Genomic DNA, 16,631 nt, shown 5'->3' with positions numbered 1-16,631 from the left:
AAGAGCGCAGCACCTCCCTCCAAACTCCCATCTCCCCCTGTGATCGCTATCAGATGCTTCAGAGGAAGGTGAAATTAGTAAAAACAAAAAACTTCAGAAACCAATAAAGCATTTAGGAGAGAAAAAAAATTCCTTCCCAGCCGAAGCTGTGAAACCTAGGGTTATTGGTCAGATGTTAACATGGTCATTATTCTTTTAGAAAGAAAGCTACTGGATTTGGGTCAGGACATCTGGATCTTTGGTTGAACACTAAGAGTGGGCAGAAAAAGTTGATGCCTGCCTGCTTGTTTTAGAAATGCTGGGCTAAAGGAGTTGATTACAATTGAAGATGCTGGTTGTATTTTTATTTTTTTTAATTTTTTTTTAAATTTTTTTATTTTATTTTATTTTTTTTACAGTAAGCTTGGCCTGAGGTTGACTGTAAAATGATGCCCCAAAATTGTACCTTAAACAGAACAGATTATACACTACTATTGCAAAGCAGGAGGGAAATCTGGGTAGGTGTTTTGGGTTTGTTTTTTTTTTCCCAGACCTACATACTGAATCATCTGTGATTATTTTCCCTTTATTAACAGTTTGCTCAGATCTTAAAATGACTCTTTGTAAGACAATTGCAATCAACAGGAGCTCAGATATGAAACACTAGCAGAATAGATTAGGATCTGAGAAAATGTTATTAAAAGGACTATGAAGGACATTTGAAGTCTGGGTTGATTGCTGATTTGCTGCAGCTCAAATAAAGAACATTACTTCCACCAGTGCCACTGTTTTTTTCCATCTGGTAAATACCCACAGTAATGCTTAGCAGCCCATATTTGTCTTTGGATAAAAAGCAGTTGGTGAGCCACATCTTTGGTTTGCCTGTTATGTTAGCACCATTGAAATCAGGGAGGCTGTGCAGATTCACACCAGCTTTAGATCAGGTCAAATATGCTCTCTCATTAGTATGGACAAAATGACCAGCCTGATCTGCAGCAGATACAGTCCAACTTGGCATCAAATAATAATGGTTCAGATCAGTGCATTAGAGGTCTTCTTTTCTAAAGCAAGGCAAAGGTGTCCTGAAATCAGAATCCGGCCCATTTTCCATGCTATTATCCTTAAATGTGCAAAATTCCCATTGGCACTTGCAGAGTAGACTGTCCAGTGTAGAAAGTGTATTTTCACAGAAACAGCAAATCACTTAAGCATATGCTTAAGTGCAAGCACTAGCCCCATTAAATAGTTCCCCCAGCTGTAATTATTACAACCCACCTATTTAAACTTCAGCATGTGCTTAAGTCATTTGCTGGATTCAAGTCTTACAAATGCTCAGCTGGCCTTTGCATTTGCAGAAAATAATTTCTCACCTTTTTAAGTGCCACTTGGCTGCAGGTACTGTAAAAAAAATTGTTACATCTTGTGGAAGTGCCAATTAGAGGCAATAATTACTTGACTTGTCTGCCTTTGCATTAAAATGCCTAAAATCTTTGTCCTTGGCAGCTGGAAATTTTCTTTGTGTGGCTGTCTAATTTAGGAAGTGCACATTTATGGATCTTGATGAAGTGATCAAGACTGCCTGAATTTGAACAGAAGTTCACTGTTTTCTTTTCTTTCTTAAGCTAGAGTCTGTGATCACTTTATTTCTTGTGTTAGTTTTAACAGCACATTCCCAGATAGTTCTTTTATTGTGTCATTTAAAATCATTTAGTAGAAATATGAGCATAATGTAGATTTTTAACTGAAATGTGCTTCCAGAGGCTAGCCAGTGAAGATATGTTAGATGATGTCATCTCAAGTCGTATTTTAACATAAAATTAACTTATGCTGTATTAATGGAAATGTAACATAGTTGAACATGCTGTGTGTGGGTATTTGTAAATTAAATGGAGTATGAATTCTGTGTGACTGAAGAATATGATCAAGCTTGCTAATATTCAGATTTAAAAAAATGCAACCCCCTCTCCCCAAAATAATGCATTTTGATACTAGTGCTGGATTTTAGCTGAGCCCAATAGCGTCTTAAAAATCAGAGAAGTATTTTTACAAGAATGCTTTTATCTGCTTTTAATAATGCTCTTGAGTGAAATAAAAGTTCTGCTTGAATTGCGCGTTAGGTACTTTTACTGGGAAATGCTTCCAAGCCTATACTGAAGATAAGTTCTGCATTTTTAGTTTCCCAACTTAAAGTGAATCTTTTTTAAGTTTTTTCAGCAGTGCTCAGCATCACTTCTGACTAAAAAAAAGTCTATGCATAGGTGGGTGTTGATTAATGGTGCTAAAAACACTTTGTGTAGGATCTTATGCTAATTACCCTTTATACCCTAACCTGTGTCAATTTTAACAATCTAAATTAGCATTTTCTCTTAGGACTAAGGAATGTGAGAATTGTGAAATTGGTTCAGTAAGCTGAATTAAAAGTGCGAAAATTGAGATGTTCTGTCTTCCCATATTAACATCTGCTGCTTGTACAAAACTTGGTAGTCTACATGATGAAGGTGCGTCCTCCCCATCCCCTATCCAAATCATGGGGTAGAGGAAGGCAAATAAAAAAAAATAAAAAAAAAATCTTACTACTGGGGGGGATGTAATTTTAAAATTGTTATCAGCAGTTCCAGGTAATCGTGTCTGGAATAATGGATTTTTGACATGCAAGTGTTGAAAATTGGCTGCATTATTGTTGATGTAAACAGTTTAGCTTCTTTGTTATTACTGCTGTAGTGTATAATGGAACAAAATCTTAAAGACACTGGGTAATAGAGAGAGCAGTGTTCAGATAAAATCCCGATTACAAATAGTTCCAGTTGCTTTATTTTATATTCCAGTTGAAACATCAGTCTCCCTGGGTTCACTCCATTCTTGAAATAAAAGCCCAGCTTTCTAAAGAGGGGGACTTTTATTATTGTTTTTCCTTCTCAAATACTGTGTTAGATTAGGCAGATTTCGAGCCTGAGTCATTAAGTTGATAAACAGCAGTAATCAATGGCAGGATGAGAAATTTGTGTTTTGAAAATATAACGATCTCGCTCAGATATGTGAACTGCCCATATTTGCTCATTATTACCATAATCAATAGCGCCTAAAATATTTCTGCACTGCTAGAGTGGCATCTGTGTAAGAAGCAGGATGCAGCCAGCAGTTTCTGGCTTCAGCTGAGTGGAAGTCAAATGACAACATCCTACAGGCTGCATTTATTGTTCCTGAAAGCACAATGCAGGAGGGAGAAGAGGGAGGGGGGAAACACGCATGCACGCACACACAGCCAATGCTTAAAACCTCTAGTTTGTTCCCAGAATTCAGACACTTCCAATATTAAAAAAAAAAAAAAAAGCATGGAAAAGCATTCTGGGTACTTGGATGCAAAAGTGATATGTTTAAATCACAGCAGGTTGCTGGTGCCATGTTGATTTAGCTTTAATGGGGCCAAATGTGTTCATGATTGGTTGTGAAAACCCTGCTCCAGTTGCAAGCGCTGTGTGTCCTAGCCACGCAGGATATGGGAACACTAGAAAGATGCCAGCACCCTGAACAGCTTTCCAGCTCTCAGCTATTTCATAATGATGGCACTGTTGAGCACTTGGAACAAACGGAAAGGTTGGAGGGAGTTTGTGTGAGGGCTGATGACTTTTCTTATACAGTTTGGCAAGCAGGGATGGGGGAAGGAGTTTTCCCCTTTTTTAGCTTCCCCCCCTGTTCCATGCAAGCTGGTAAGGAGTAGAGAAATAATGAGTTTGGCTCACAGTCATCACTTCATTAAAATAAAAAAAATAAAAAAAACCTGCCTACCAGCTCAGATGTGATCTTTAAAATGTCTTTACTTAACAGAATAAACTTTTGTCCTATTTCTAGCCAGGGAAATTAATCGCCCCCTATATATATTTCCATCCCAGAAGCTTTCCTACTCAGCGAGACACGATGCCATCCTTCACATTGACTGTATCAATTCCCAGACATCCAATTCAAATCGAGATTCCAGGTCTATGATGAAAGAGTTCACACATGTGTAAAAGGAAGACAATGTGGTTGCCCTTAAAAACCAGTCTGCTCCGTGCTTCGTTAGCAAGAATATATCCTGATGCTTAGTGCCTGTCAAACAACTGAGAAACTATGGAAGCGTGTTATGGATGTGCAGTATATAATACTTTGTAGCGAGCAGGAGGGCAACGTCATCCCCGTCTTTTGCTTTTACTACAGGAAATCTGTGAGATTTGCACATATGCTTAAATTTGGGCAACTGCTTAAGTGTGTTCTTTAACGGAGCCTCTGAAATGCAATACGTATCTTTTCTAAGATACTGATTTGGAGTGAAGTTTTCTTAGCATCTCACAGGATTGGGGTCTTTATTCAACTGCAGCAGTAACTGTTACACAAGAGGTGCACATATTTCTGTCGCTGACACATTTATGTGTTTGAATGCTGAACCTTTCTGGCAATCTCGATTTTTTTTTTACTAAACGAGATTTATGTTCTACTGTCTCATAGTGGGGAGGGAAGGCAAATTAATGTAATAATAGATTCACTTTCTAACAGCATCTGTTTGCAATCTGGATGGGCTGTTATAAATAACAGTTCCCAAAGTACCACAATGAAATGTTGTATTACTCATGCTGTGTCCCAGAAAAAATTCCAGGCCTCGTTCTTCAGAAAGTTTCTTTTCCTGTAGTTACGCAACGTGGGCTTATCATGGTTGGACCTGCAGAACGAGCGCTTTGTTACTCCCCAGATAGCATGTCCTGCCCGTTTAGTCTGCTACAAGAGGAATGCATGGATCCAATGGCGGGATACAGAGAAAAAAGGAATGCAAAAAGCTGTACTTCAGAAGTGCTACTTATTTCTCTTCTATACAAGAAATCAATCAAATGCAGAAACCGGATGCTAACGTTTGGACTCTGGATTAGCACTTGGATCATGTTTATTCTAGATCCCTTTTCCTTGTATTGATATTATTATTATCATTGATGCTGTTATAGCAGTGCTTTGGAAGCACTAATTATAGATAGACAATACCAGATAGCCAAAAGTGAGAAGGATGAAGAGACAACATCTTCAGTCCTTTTAGAGTGCTGGACACACTCACATTGACACCACACTTGAATGAGGGCACTGAGTATTTCTTTGAAGTCAAAGGAAAATTCATATGGGTCCAATCGGGGGCTTCTCTCTAGGCCAGAAGGGTGATTCAGTGGAAAAGGGTTAGGCACCCAGCATCCTATACTAGTCATGGGGGAGAGCTGGGTAGCTCTGAAGGCTAATTCAGACAAATTCAGACAGCCCATATGTTGAGTAAAGAGGCACACAAATCACACCAATATGAAACACTGACCACAGGGATGTGTCTTAATGCTTAGGCGCTTGACTCACTGCTGTACATGGACTCCCAGGTGGATGGTGGTACGTACAGCATCTTGTCTTCATCAGCTTGGACATCAGATTGACTCTTGGGAGTTTCCTAACATAATATAATAACCTAGTGATTAGAGAGCTCAGCCAAGGAGTGGTAGGCTCGTGTTGTAGGCCCTCCTCATGTAGGAGGGATTCAAATCCACATCATCTTCCTCCCAGAGGAGTGCCCTACACACCATGCTATAAATTAGTCTGGCTGAGCAAACTTCCTCCACATGCCCTTGGAAGCTGAGTCACTGTGTAGGCAGGGATGAAAGGGTCACAAGACCAAGAAAGCAAGCGAGATGGAGCCTGCCTTGGTAGCCTTGTAGTTAGGCCATTCAACTAGGAAAAGGATCTTCAGTGTCTGATTCCTCCTTCCTTGAACCCCTTATGCATGCCAAAACCAAGAAGCTTTGGTGCAAAAGTTCGGTGCCACCACATGCTTTGATCTTATCTCAGTGCGGTTAGCCTGAATTAGACATGAACTGAGGATCCTTAACAGACTGGGCCCCTCTTACAGCTTCAATGGTCCTGGGGAGATATTTAAATTCCAATCTGGATGGCAGTGGAGGGCAGGTAGGACTTGGGTGTCAGCTGTTCAGATCCACTTCTGAGGATGTGTGGAGGCCCAAGTTCAGACACCTGGAGTACTTTTGCAATCTAAGATGTAGATGTCCAAGGACCTTTGTAGCTTCTGGGGCAGGGTTAAGCTATGTCCTGTTTTATAGATACAGAATTGAGGTACCTCAGTTCTACATCCTATCTAGGAGCCTAGCCGACCAATCTGGATTTTGCCGTGAGTGACTCCTCTTGAACTTAAAGCTCTGCTGGGTTGGGGCAGAAGTTCCAGGGGTTTGAATGGCAAGTCCCTTTAACTACAAAACAGGATGACACAGGACCACAGAGGATGTTAAAAATAAGAGCGCCATTTATTTTTGGCTGCCCTCATTCATTCCACACCCAACATGCTGTAGCAGTTGTGAATGGCTGGGAAAGGCTCTCTCCAAGTCCCTGGAGTCATATCTGAGCACTTTGCATGTGTGCATTAAGCAGCACATCTGCCATGTGTTATTTGTTCTCTCATCCTCTCCTCTGGGGGAAAAGTATGCAGAGTGGAGTGTCTTTTTAATATAAATGTTTCTCTGTGTTGGGGAAGGCCAGGTCAAGGAAATGTGCTTTGCACTCGGACTGTGATGAGATCACACTTAGGTAGTAGATTCATACCAGTCACTGAAAAAAATGCTGATGATTGTTTTTCTTACTCGGTATCGTTCCTTTGTAGCAATAGTGTGAAATTGTTGACCCCAGAGTTTTAGATGAGGACTGAGAACTTGAACTTGACTGGAAATTCTCTGGAAATTTGGAGAGAAGAGTGAAGGTTTGAGGGCTCGCAGTAACCTATTTTACTGAGGAGGCAAGAAATACGAGAGTGACTCTGGACTCCACAACATCAACGATTAACTTTGCCTCTGCAATGTCTTCATGCCCATCAGTCAATGGTACCTTCTGGTTAGAGCCATTTGTGAGACTGTGGCATTACATTGTCAGCAGCTTGAAACTGGGAATGTCTAGTGTTATGCAAGGCATTATGGTCTAGTGCAGGAGCCACATGAGGCTCTTCAGTAGTTAATATAGAATAATAGGGCTAGAAGGGACCCTGAAGGATCATCGGGTCCAGCCCCCTGCATGAGCAGGAAAGACATCTGGGGTCAGATGGCCCCAGCCAGGTGACCGTCCAGTCTTCTCTTGAAGACTTCTAGGATAGGTGATTGCATCACCGCTGCGGGGAGCTTGTTCCATAGTCTGGACACCCTAGTTGTAAAGAAGTTTTTCCTAATGTTCAGCCTGAAACTATCTTCCAGGAGTTTGTGGTCATTGTTTCTAGTTTTCCCTCAGGGCGCCCTGGTGTGAACAGTTGTTCACTGAGCCCCCAAGGTACGCCTCTGGTATAGTGATAAGCCACAATTGGGTCCCCTCTCAGCCTCTCTTTCTTTAGGCTGATGAGTCCAAGATCCCACGGCCTCTCCTCATATGGCTTGTCATGTAAGACCCTGATCATGCAGGTGGCCCTTCTCTGGACCCTCTCGAGCTTTAGCACATCCTTGTTGAAGTGCAGTGCCCAGAACTAGACACAAAACTCCAGCTGTGGCCACACCAATGTTGAGTAAAGTGGGAGAATCACTTCTTTGGATTTACTGGAGATGCATCGATTGATGCATGCCAGAGTTTTATTGGCCCCAGTGGCTACCGCATTGCATTGCCGGCTCATATTCATGCTGGGGTCTCTTGTTAACCCCAAATCTCTTTCATTTGTAGTGCTGGTCAGGTTAGCGATGCCCAGCCTGTAGGTTTGCTGGGGGTTCTTCCTTCCCAGATGCAGCACTTTGCATTTCTCTATGTTGAACCTCATTTTGTTTCATTTTGCCCAACATGCCAGCCTGTCTAGGCCTGCTTGTATCTGCAGCCTATCTGTGGGTGTGTCCACAAAACCCCATATATTGGTGTTGCTCACGAACTTGGCCAATGGGCTTTTCGCCCCTTCATCCACGTCATTGATGAAGATATTGAACATCACTGGGCCAAGTACCAATCCCTGGAGTATGCTGCTGCCCACATCTCACCAGGACAACACCAATCCACTCATCTGGACTCTCTCTGTCCTACCCCACAACCAGTTTCATACCCACTTGATGGTCCCACAGCTGAGCCCAATATCTTCCAGTTTTCTGATCAGTACCTTGTGGGATACCAGGTCCAAGGCTTTCTGGAAGTCAAGGTATATGATGTCTAATGCTTTTCTGTCATCCAGGTGATGAGTCACCTGATCATAGAAAGAAATTAGGTTGATCAGACAAGACCTGCTCACAATGAACCCATGTTGGCTGTCATTTACTATCATGCCTTCTGCAAGTTTGTCACATATAGCCTCTTTGATGAATGTTTCTAGGATTTACCCTGGAATAGAAGTTAAAGTTACTGGCCTGTAGTTTCCTGCCTCTTCACACTTTCTCTTCTTGAAGTTGGGCACAACATTGGCCCTCTTCCAGTCCTCTGGGATTTCTCCAGAGGCCCATTATTTTTGAAAGACCTTTGCCAGGGGCTCTGCGATTACTTCGGCCAGCTCTTGCAGCATTCTTGGGTGGAGTTCACTCGGTCCTGCTGATTTATATACGTCTAATTTCTTTAATTGATCATACACCGGTTCTATGGCAATGGTGGGAATGGTGTCAATCCTGCCCTGTTAGCTCTGTGCCCTGGCATGTTGTTCCCCTTGGTCTTGTGAAAGACTGAGGCAAAGTAGTGATTTAGGAGTTCCATTTTTTCCTGAGTGGTAGTGACCAGGTATCCTGAAGCATTGAGCAGCGGCCCCACACTCCCATTAGTTTTCCTTTTACTCCCTATGTAGCTAAAGAAGGACTTCTTGTTGTCCTTGATTCTTGTAGCTAGTTTTAGTTTGGTTTCTGCCCTAGCTTGCCTAATCTGTTTTCTACAAGTGCGGGCCATTGTCAAGTAGTCTTTCTTAGAGGCTGTCCCAAGCTTCCATTGTTTGTACGCCACTTTCTTTTTCTGTAGAAGAGTTGCAACTTCCCTGCTTAGCCAAGAGGGTTTTTTGACCCTTCTGCTACTTTTTCTCCATAAGGGAATGGATTTTCTCTGAGCCTTAAGGATTGTGTCCTTAAGGAATGACCATTCTTCTCGTGCTCCCTTTACCTGTGGTCCTTGGTCTCTCAGGGCATTCTCTACTAGTCACCTGAGCTTATTAAAATTTGGGTTTTTGAAGTCTAAGACTTCAAGTTTGGTATCTGTTTTGGCAGTCTTGCGACGGACCATGAATGTAATGATTTCATGGTCACTATCGCCTAGGCTGTCCTCTATGTTTAAGTTGGTCACCAGGTCATCCCCTTTGGCCAGGACCAGGTCAAGAACTGCATTGCCTCTAGTTGGGCTGTGCACCTCCTGAGTCAAAACAAACAAACAAACAAAAAAAAAAGCTCTTCAGTGCTGGTCAGGAAGGACCATGATTGATCCAAGCTGGCCAAGCACTCCCAGGAGATGTCTGGGTAGTTGAAGTCACCCGTGACAACCATTTCCCATGCATGCGTGGCCTCCATTAGTTCACAGGCAAATGCTAGATCAAGTTCCTCCCCTTGGTTAGGCGGCCTGTAGTATACATCTCCAGTCAGGTCTCTCGCCATGCCTCCCCCAGAGCTTGACCCAGAGGGTTTCAAGCTGTTTTTCTCTGGGCCCAACATCGGTCTGTAGGGAGGTGTACTGCTCCTTCACATAGAGGGTAACCCCTACCTCTCTTCCCTTCCCGCTTTCTTCTGTGGAGGACATAGCCCTTTATGGCTACACTCCAGTCAAGAGAGAAGTCCCACCAGGTCTCTGTGATCCCTACTAGATCACAGTGCCCTGTGGAAAGCAGGAGGGCTAGTTCCTCCTGCTTGTTCCCCATGCTTCTGGCACTGGTGTGCAGACACCTAAGTCCTTCTACTGAGGTCACTGGCTGCCTGTTGCGTTGAAGGGGAGCTGTTATCTCAGCTCCCATAAGAGTGGCTTGCTTAGTTTCATTGTTGATGGAGCTTTCCTGTATGTTGGTCCCCGGGTAGGTTCCAGTTAGCGTTTCCCCATCCCCCTGTGATCTTAGTTTAAAGCCCTATCTAAGAGATTGGCCAACCTGGCTGAGAAAAGGGACTTACCTTTCTGTGTGAGGTGGATGCCATCTCTCCCCAGGAGTCCTATGTTCTTGAATATGTGTCTCCTTGAATCTTTTCACAAGCACATGGTGACCAGCTTCCAATAGTGTTTATTCTAGATCCCCTTTTCTTTTCATTTTGTTTATTGATATTATTATTATCATAGTACTTATGGTCAGAAGGGACATAAACAGATCATCAGGTCCGACCCCCTGCCCTAGGCACGAGCGGGTGCTGGGATCATGTCACCCCATCAAATATCTGTCCAGCCACCTCTTAAAGACCCCCAAGGTAGGAGAGAGTACCACCTCACTTGAGAGCCCGTTCCAGAGCCTGGCAGCCCTAACTATAAAGTAATGTCTCCTGATTTCCAGCCTGAACCTTCTCTCTAACAATGTGTGGCTGTTATTCCTAGTAACTCCAGGTGGTGCATGGGGAAACAGAGCCTCCCGCAATTCTCACTGCCCCTCCACCCCCCCCCCCACCCCGGTGAGTTTGTAAACGGCCACCAGATCCCCTCTCAGCCTTCTCTTGTGGAGGCTGAATAGGTTCAGGCCCTTTTAGCTTCTCTTCGTAGGGTCTGCCTTGCTGCCCGTTGACCATGTGAGAGGCCCTCCTCTGGACCCTCTCAATGCTATCCACATCTCTCTTGAAGTGCCACACCTAGAACTGAACACAGTACTCCAGCTGCGGCCTGATCAATGCTGCATAGAGGGGAAGGATCACCTACCTCAATTATCATTGATGTCATTATTATTATCATTTATATCAGCTTCCAAAATGGAAGCTGGCTACCGTGTGCTTGTGCAAAGATTCAAAGAGATGCATATTAACTTCTGAAGAGCCACATGTGGCTCTGAAGCCACAGGTTGGCCACCCCGGTTTAGTGGATACTGATCTAGAAGTTGGCACCCTTGGATTTTACTTCTGTCAACTTACTGTGTGATCTTGGACTAGCAATTCATCTCTCCGTTCTTCCCCATCCACGCTTTTTGTGTTTGAATCTTTGGAACAAACTTTTGCTATGAATCTCTACATTGCCTACCACAAAAGGCTCCAAACTTGTTCCTAGGTGTCATAACTACTACTAAATATGGGGTCTTTCTAATCTATGCTGTAGGACACCAAAATACTTCAATACAACAGAAAGTGTCAATATTTTATATTAAAGCATGACCACAAATATATTACAGAAATGAGCTCTGTGTAGGAAAAACTGAATAATGAAATAAGAATTTCTTGTGGAATTTGTTTTGTTTAGAAAATGAGATACTTGTTCAAATAACAATGGGCATTAAGACACTATGTATTAAAATTTAACAATCCAGAGGAAGAATTTTTCCTTCCCTAACAAAGCTGACAAGAAAAGCCATTTTTAGAACAGCTGGAATACAGACTTTTCTAACAGCATTTGAAACTTTTCTTAAATATAAGCCTTTTTTTTTGTTGTTGTTGCCAAACTCCTTTGACTATACACATTCTTTTTTCATATTATATTCCAGATTATATAGTGTCCTTGCATTTTTATTCTAAACAGATGCAGTTGCTCAGAATAGAAACTCACAATGCCACTAGAAGTAGTGCAGTGTGCTGGAAGTATCATGCTGAATAGTTGTACAGCATTTGAGAATGATGAAAATGATAGAATTTAAGGTTGTACTGCTGGGGAAAAAACATACAATTGTACAATTGTATTGATTGAGAAGTGTGCTTTGGGTTCCCAGGTTAAGCTTGGTGATGGGGAACGAATGTGTTTACATACCTTAATTTCTTTGGAGTTGAATGTTTACCATTCTTAGTTCCTCATTGCAAATTGAAAGCAGCCCTGACATGATCACGGAAAGCAACAAAGGATGGCAATGATTTTTTTTTTTTTTTTTTTTTTTTGCAGCATAATTTCCCAGAACTTCCAGAACAGTGGGAAACTAGCCAGCTTTTATGAGAATGTTACAGCTTGGAAGACTAAAGTAAGGACCCTACAAATGGCTATGCATGTAAAATAACTCCAGTGCTTTAAGGTTTATGCCTAGTAAAGGACCCTAAGCATGTCAAGAACTCTAAGCATATGAACAGTCCCATTGACTTAAAGTAACATATAGTTGATTTGAGACCCACGATTCATTTCTTGATGGATTGGGGCTGATTGTTTATTTACCTAAGAAAGAAATCCATAATGTAAGACACTTTCTGAAGGAGGAGATCTAGCGCTACATACCTAGGTGACACTGCTGTAGGTTGTGATGTAAGGTGTGACTTGTATCAGTGTAGCTTAGTGGTATCAAATCAGTGCACTCTATAGGTGCAAGTCACTTTGCATGCAAGTGCAGCATGTCTGTAGTATGGTCAGAGAGAACCTAATGCTACCGTAAAAAATATCTTCAAAATAGTGTTGACAAGGCTGAGTAGTACTTTATGCCAGTGTAGACCACTGTAATGTAGCAGCACTTTATTCCACTGAAGACAATGTTGACATGAATAAGAAAGTAATAATTGGCTACTAACTGATTTACTTTGCATATGCCATACCACTCATGGATATGCTTTATGCAGACATTTTAACAAGCAAAGCAGACATTTGCAGAAAGCTATTTTCAAAATGTCATACTGTAGGCCTCACTGGAGTACAGATTAATACATCCATTGATCAGTGCATATACAAATTATGCTGAGGTGCTAGTAACAAATAAAAGCCCTCACTGACTGGAATTAAGCCTGCCATGTATGGCTTAAGTGGCAATGCTGAAAAAATTAGAATGGTTAGGTCTTGCAGACAATGTAAAAGGCCAACAAATGCAATACAATGGATAAAACTGTTATTGAAAACCAAAATAGGGATCAGAGTGACCTGGAAAATAGGTTCCTCTCTCTGGTAGGAAAGTCATACTATTTGGTGAGAAATGGAGGTGAATATCGTCACTTAAAGATGTTTTAGCAATTGCTAAGAATTAGGAAGCATATCCTATAACACAGAGTTGTTTTGCTCAGAGCATACAGAGGGACCTGGGAACCTTAAATACTTTGTATGGAGCCAGCACAGATTTTGTATTGAGCCATGTGTCATGCTGGTGCCAGGTATACAAATAACATGATTAGCACCATGTTTAATTGGATCATAGATATTGTGCCTAGCTAGTTTGTATACCAGAAACCTGGATTAGCTTTTGTTGTTAATATTAGAAGCTTGTGGGGGTGGGTGAGTATTAGGAGTACAGTGTCACAGACAGCATCCCAATAATGTGCGCTGACCATCCAAACTGAGTGAGCCTGACATGACTGGTAATACATAACTCCTGCCTTCACTCGAAAAAATCCAACACATGCACGATCACTTAACCCAGGCTAAAAATTCGCATTCATGTCTGCCACATTGGAAGTAACCAGGCTCTCATCCCATTAGAGAAACTAAAAAATGCAGTGACTTGTATATGACCAGCGTTGTATATCAGTATCTATAGTAACCTTCTGAGGTATTAAAAGTGTTGAAAGTAATCCTGCTGCAGATGGGTTAGACAGAGGGTAGGTGAATTAGTCAATCATGAATGGTAAATACAGTTTCTCTCTCATATTACAGAGGTGCCCATATGGCATGGGTACCAGAGGCATAACTGATGAGGTTGTACCCTGGGCAGTGTTGGAGTGGGGGGCTGGGGGGTCATGTCCCAGTAGAGAGCTCAGCCAAGGGGTGGGTGACTCTTCCCCTCCTGGGAGGGGACTTTGGAGGGGAGGCGTGGGTGTCATTGTAGCCAGCAGCCAAGGGCTTAACTCAGCAACCTATCAGTAAAGGGACTTTCTCTTGACCTTCTACTGCAGCCACAGCCGGTGCTGCTGCTCACCTCTGCCTAATGCCACTAATTTGCATCACCATCAGTGATGAGCAACACTAAATTTGGTGCCATAAAGGCAGCCAATACAGTGGAGGAACTGTGTTTATCCCTTGGCTGCTGGCCACACTGATGCTTCAGCTACAGTGCTGGCATCTCCCATGGGGCAGGAGGGCATGAGACTGATGAAGGGACCTGGGTTATTGGGGCACAACCCCTATATGGCTTGATCTATTCCACCCTCCATGAGCAATTCCTGTCCTTCCTCCCCATGTCCTTGATCTAGCCATGGCCCCAACACCTGACCACACCCCAAATGCAACCAGGTCCCATCACGTAAAGGCAATCATCGTTTTGATAATATGGTTGGGTGGCATCCCCTTCAAGTCAGCATCTGGGCTTCAAGTCGTGATTACCCATCCCTGGTTGCACTAATGTTGTACACCATGATCAATGCCTTCCTTTTATATCTACAGACAACTAGCTACGTTGGTTCTTATATATGCAAGCATATCAGTAAAAAGATAAGCAATGAATCTCAAATTTCATTAAAAAACCACAGAAATATGATAGATGTGGAAGGAAATGTGCTCCTTGATCTCCCAGCTGTCCAGGTAGTGGGCTACAGCAGAACCCGCCCCCCCTCCCCCAGATACAAAGTTACAAACTCATCAAATTGTTCCACTTCAACTTTTGTAAGAAATGAAGCTTTTTCCTTTAAAATGTAAGCAAATAGTTGTAAAATACATTTTCAAAATGATCAAAACTTTCTAAAAATGAAATTATTGGAACCAAACACTGAGCTTGACATGAACCATAAAAGCTTGGGCTTGTCACTTCAAAAAATAGTTTCAAATTAATTTTTTGTCCCAATTTTAGATTTTTTGTCAAATCTCAGCCATTTCCCTGAGATGGAAAAACTGCTTCCCTCATTGCTCTACTTGCTTTATTAAACATTGTCTTCCCTTGCTTATGTTCTTCACCTGGCTGAAGGGTTACCTTGTAACGGATCTGTAACATAGATCAGACTGTCAGTGAATTAAGTGTTATTAGAACAGTTTGAGTGGTCATGTACCGTAATGTTAATATAACGTAGTTTGAGTAAGCACCGTGTACTGCTTGCATTCACTAGCGTTTATGGGTTCATCCTGCTAACTGTGTCTCCTATCACTGTGGGGGTGCCGTTCAACCTCTCTGCTTTCAGTCCTCTGGACTGACTGTATGACAGGCAGGACAGGGCAAGGTAGGGAGTTCCAATATTTTTTCCACCACCCCGATGGCTTCCCACTGCTAGAGCCAAGCAAAGGTATGCTGCTTCCTGCAGTGTGCAAAATGTATCTCAACAGCATTCACCAAGTGCTTCCTCATGCGTCTAGCCAGCTCATCTTGCCACCCCCACCACCCCCAGGCTCCCTTACCAGCATTATGGCCAGCACATTCTTGCACAAAGAGGAACTGCGAGAAGACCAGCGGGACTTCAGCTGTATAGACACATGGTAAAGAAGAAAGAAATTTGCATGCTCCCAGTCCCTAAAGCATCCATAGCCTTAAGATTTATAGATTCAATATAATATTTCAGCCATCTCCTTGGAAAAGCAGCATGCATCGCTCTAAATGTCACTGCTGCGTGATATCTGCAGACCCTCTGTCAGCACGTCCAGCTACAGTCAATAGAAAGCCACATGACATTAGAGAAGATGTTGTCAGTTCTGTGCCCTTAACCTACATCTCTCAAACAACAGATTATGTCTGAACTCATGGGCTTTTCCTCTCTACCATCCCCCTATAAAAGGCAGTCATTTATCCATGGGTCTCGGCAGATATCACATTTTTGCAAATGCTGTTTGCTTTCTATAACGCAGAGTGATCTTTGCAAACCATCAGGCATGCAAGTGCTAAGACAATGCACTCGAGCTCTTGGCTTTCTTGAGTAGCAGCTGGCTGATTGGAGAGACAGAGAGCTGAGGGTCCTTTTTTGGAAGTGGACAAGCCTTTGAAGTCAGTGAAATAACTTTCCTGGTCTAGATTCAGTTCCCAGTCAATCCCTGGACAGATTAGCTGTAATACTGCTAGTTTCTTACTGGTGATGAGTTAATGCAATTAGATGCCTGAAGCTTGTCATCTCCTTGTTAACAGGCTTCTGGGTATGCCTGCAGCCCCCTTATTTGAAGAAGGCTGTAATTCAAATGACATCTGTGAGTTATTTATAGGAAACCAGCTCTTGAGATGTAGCCCATATGAAACTATTTTAGTTCTAGTGTTGAGACGCATTCTTCAAGATTTCTGTGCTTAAGAATCCTTATATTTTAACATGAAAGGTCAGAGCTGACCTGTGCAACTTGATTTCCAATTTTGTCCAGTTGAGCTCATCACTCTGGCTTAATACTCTGTGTTTAATCCTGCTGAGGGCTCAAACCTGGAAGTGCTGGGTGTGTAAATCAAGGGTGCTCAGAACCTGCCAGTGCACTAAGACAGGATTGCACTACCATACCCTTGCTGTGCAGACTCAGGTAGGGCATGTTGCTGGAAGCATGCTCAGTCAGGAAGACAAAGGGTATGGGTCATGCTAAAGGAGAGAGGATCCACAGACTAGGAAGGAAGTTCAGGGATGTCTGCTTTTGCTGTGGATGCTGAAAACAATGTGAAAATATTAGATAACAGGAACATCAGCTATAGGAAGAGCTGTGCAGACTTTACTTACAGAGCCCCTGCTTTTGCATCATTGCTCTGGAAATGGGGCTGCTGCTTC

The 16,631-nt window shown here is 42.6% G+C and overlaps 1 long non-coding RNA gene across 1 annotated transcript in view; it reads left to right on the top strand.

Annotated features, from left to right (window-relative positions):
- Window positions 1-16,631, top strand: part of LOC102386141 — an 85,188-nt gene that overhangs the window by 43,649 nt on the left and 24,908 nt on the right. Inside the window, exon 2 of the long non-coding RNA XR_322947.3 lies at window positions 11,953-12,028. This is a non-coding gene — a long non-coding RNA (uncharacterized LOC102386141). The remainder of the gene's footprint in view (window positions 1-11,952; window positions 12,029-16,631) is intronic.

Source organism: Alligator sinensis, unplaced genomic scaffold (genome assembly GCF_000455745.1).
Source record: "Alligator sinensis unplaced genomic scaffold, ASM45574v1 scaffold268_1, whole genome shotgun sequence".
In the NCBI taxonomy this organism is placed as follows: Eukaryota; Metazoa; Chordata; order Crocodylia; family Alligatoridae; genus Alligator; species Alligator sinensis.
This window is presented reverse-complemented; position numbering and strand designations above follow the sequence as displayed.